General features: G+C 39.5%; 1 protein-coding gene across 1 annotated transcript in view; it reads left to right on the top strand.

Moving 5' to 3' along the window:
• Nucleotides 1–3,466, top strand: part of ST3GAL5 (ST3 beta-galactoside alpha-2,3-sialyltransferase 5) — a 40,734-nt gene that overhangs the window by 24,818 nt on the left and 12,450 nt on the right. The gene's annotated exons all lie outside the window — the stretch shown is intronic.

The following is a 3,466-nucleotide window of genomic DNA, read 5'->3' as shown; positions in this document are numbered from 1 at the left end:
CGGCTGGTAGTTTCGAACCACTGACCTTAAGGTTCGCAGCCCGATTCGTAACCACTACGCTACCAGAGCTCCTTCTGTAATTTATTTATTTTTTCCCTATTTAAAACAGTCTGTTTTATCTTGAAATCTACTTGACCTCCTTGCCATTTTGAAGTTCTGCATCTACACTATTCCCTTTTTTTTGCTTTATAGTTGACTTCATTATACATTGATAACTCTGGCTTCTGATTTTCAGTCTTGTAGATTTTGTTTTACTTTAAATACTTCTTCTATATATGGATTGTGTTTTGGATGGTATTGTCTGCTGATGTTGGTCCTCAGTTCAAGGAATATCCTTTAGCATTTTTTTATAATGTTGATCTGGTCATTACAAATTCCTTTAATTTCTGTTTATCAGTAAATGTCCTAATTTTGCCGTCATATTTGAAGGACAGCTTTGCTGGGTGTATGATTCTTGATTGACAGGTTTTTTCTTTTAGAGTTATATGTCATCCCATTGCTTTCTTGCCTGCATAGTTTCTGCTGAGAAATCAGAGTTTAGTCTAATTGGTTCTCCTTTGTTGGAAACTTTTGTTTTTAGAGAGCTGTTCTCAGGATTCTTTCCTTGGTTTTAGAAAATTTGATGACAGTATGTCTTGGTAATTTTCTTTGGGATCTGTCGTGTTTGGGGTTCTCTCATCTTCTTGGAAGCTTACTTCCCATCTTTCATGATGTTGTTGTTGAGTGCCTTTGAGTCAGTTCTGACTCAGTGATCCTGTACAGGGTTTGCATTGTCCCACAACCACACCAGGATTCATGATGTTAAGAAAGTTTTATTCCAGCAACTCTTTGGCAATTTTCTCTGTGCTATTTATTGTCTCTTCCTATTTTGGAATTCCAATAACCCATAAGTTATTCCATTGCATGATGTCCTACATAACTCTTAGGTTTTCATCAGATTTTCTGATAGTTCTTCTAACTTACTAGTATTGAGAGAAAGTTCACTAATTCTGGCTTCCATTGGTTTGACTCTACTCCTTTGCCCTTTCAATGTATTATCCATATCTAAAATCTTAGTATTAATCTTCTGGATTTCTAATTGCAGGTTTTGTTTAAAATTTTGCAATTATTTTTTGTCTGTTTGTTCTTGTAGTGTTTTCCTGAATTCTTCTGAAGTTTTCTTCTGTGTTCTCCTTGCTTTCCTTGGTCTTTGTTAATCCTTTGAAGGTACCTAAATATCACTCTTCTTCAGTTAGTTCTTTTAACTTTTCTTACTTAGAAATGCTTTCTTGTTCTGCATCTTGGTTATTTTTTTGGACCATTCTCTATTGTTTCTTCATGTGAGCTAAAATTGTCTCTGGAACATTATATGGTTGTTGTATTTGTATTTAAGAGATGATTGTATGTTGATGTGTTCTTAGTCTCTCCCCAATTGTCTCCTGTGTAATGATTAGAGAATGAAAGCTTATACATGGTTTTCATTTGCTGTTTATGTATCTCAATTTAAGGTGGGCTTGACTGGTGTTGGCTATTGTCTATCATTAATCAGATGGTTTTAGGAGCTGGTATTGACTCTTGCCCAGTTGTGTGGAGCTGCAGAGGGTCCAGTTGTGGCTTGGCTATATGGATATGGTTGCTGTCTCCTGTCGGGTGAGAAAGAGAAAATCTCTCCCACACACACATAAGGAAAAAAAACCGTAGAATAAACAAACACTAAAAAGAGAAAATAATAAAGAGAAGAAAGAAATGGAAACAGACAGCAACCAGAAAAAAAAGAACATCATAACCATGAAGACAGAAGAGGGACAGGGAAATGGAATTGTAAAAGATAAGAATACAAAAGAAAATCAAAGGAAGAGATAATAATAATAAAAGCCATGTAGAAAACCCAGGGAGAGAAAGGGAAAATGAAAAGAGAAAGAGATTAGAGAGTAGTAATGAAAGATCAAAAGGAAGAAAAAAAGAGATGAGAAACAGAAGAAAAAAAGGAAAAACAAAAGCAGATAAAAAGTATAACATTCAAGGGTATGAAAAGAGAAGAAGGAGGAGAAAGAATAAGCAAGCTAAAAAAAAAATGAAACAACAAAAAGGAAAAAACCAAACCCCAAAATCAAAACACAGAAACAGTGCAACTATTGGACTTGGAGAGAAGAAAACTCTGGGGGCTCCTACAAGCCACAGAGTTCATGTGGTGGGTGTGGAAAGGATGTGGTGGCAGAGTTCCTGGCCCTACATAGGGTTCCTGTTGGCCTCGGTGTTATCTGTGTTCAGATACTCAATCCGGAATTAGTTCGTGGAGGTCCTCGATGGAGCTGGTTTTAGTGCCTGTTAGGATCACAGGACAGCTAGGGGCAGGGTGACTGGTTAAATGCTGGTCTGGGGGCTCTGTGGGTTCTGTAGACCTGGAGTTGAGCTGACCTGAATCCAGGCACCAAAGCGACACAGCCAGCCCCCACCTCACACTGGTGTGACTTCCAACCACATGGCTCCGAATTCCCAAAGAGCAGGCCCTGCCCCAGGAGTGCATGAAGCTGGGAGCTGGCCACACCTCTGGTCACCAGAGGAGAGTGAGGACAAAGAAAGAATCGCACCTTTCCTGTCCCCTGCGTGAATCCTGCTTTATCAGGCCAGCTGCTGCTGCCAGAGCTGCTCACAAGATGGTTAGGCTGCATCTGGCTGGTTGGTCACCAGTCAGTCTCTCTCTCTCTCACCATCCCTACTCAGCTTCTCCTTCCAGCAAGCACTCAGTCCACTTCTCCAGCCTTCCCTCTGAGGTTCAAGGCATCAGGATTTTCATGTGTCTGTTTCATATGGTCTCTTGAATCTTTGTTGTAGAGGGTCCATGTAGTGCCTCTGCCTAGTGCACTGTCTTTCTGGAAGTCTCTAATCTACCCTCTTTTTGTTTGTTATCTCCCCCTCATGTTATTAAAGAGTCCTGGTGTGGCACTGTAGGGTAAGCACTAGACTGCTAACCACAAGGTTGGCAGTTAAAACCCATCAGCTGCTCCTTGGATATCCCTATATAGGGTCACTATGAATTGGAACTGACTGGACAGCACTTAACAGGGAGTCCTGTTGTGGCACTGTAGGATAAACACTAGACTGCTGACTAAAAGATTGCCAGTTCAAACCTACCAGTCACTCCTCAGAACCAATCCGAGGCACTTGACAATATCAACAATAGTGGGGTTTTTTTTTTTTAAAGGTTTTTATTGTGGATTGAGTGAAAGTTTACAGGGCACATCATCAGTTTCACATTAAACAATTCATATAACTTGTTTCATTACATTGATTATAGTCCCCTCCATATACCATCAGTTAAAAGTATTTCTCTTTATCCACTTCAGCTTTTTTAAAAAAAACACACAAACAAAAAAACCCACTCAAGCTTATATAATAAATTACATCTACAAAGGGCACATTCTGCAAGTCTGCTCCTGGCCACCAGTTCTTAGTCCTTCTCTTCTTAGTTGATGAATCTAGAGTC

This window comes from Chrysochloris asiatica, unplaced genomic scaffold (genome assembly GCF_000296735.1).
Source record: "Chrysochloris asiatica unplaced genomic scaffold, ChrAsi1.0 scaffold00093, whole genome shotgun sequence".
NCBI lineage: Eukaryota > Metazoa > Chordata > Mammalia > Afrosoricida > Chrysochloridae > Chrysochloris > Chrysochloris asiatica.
This window is presented reverse-complemented; position numbering and strand designations above follow the sequence as displayed.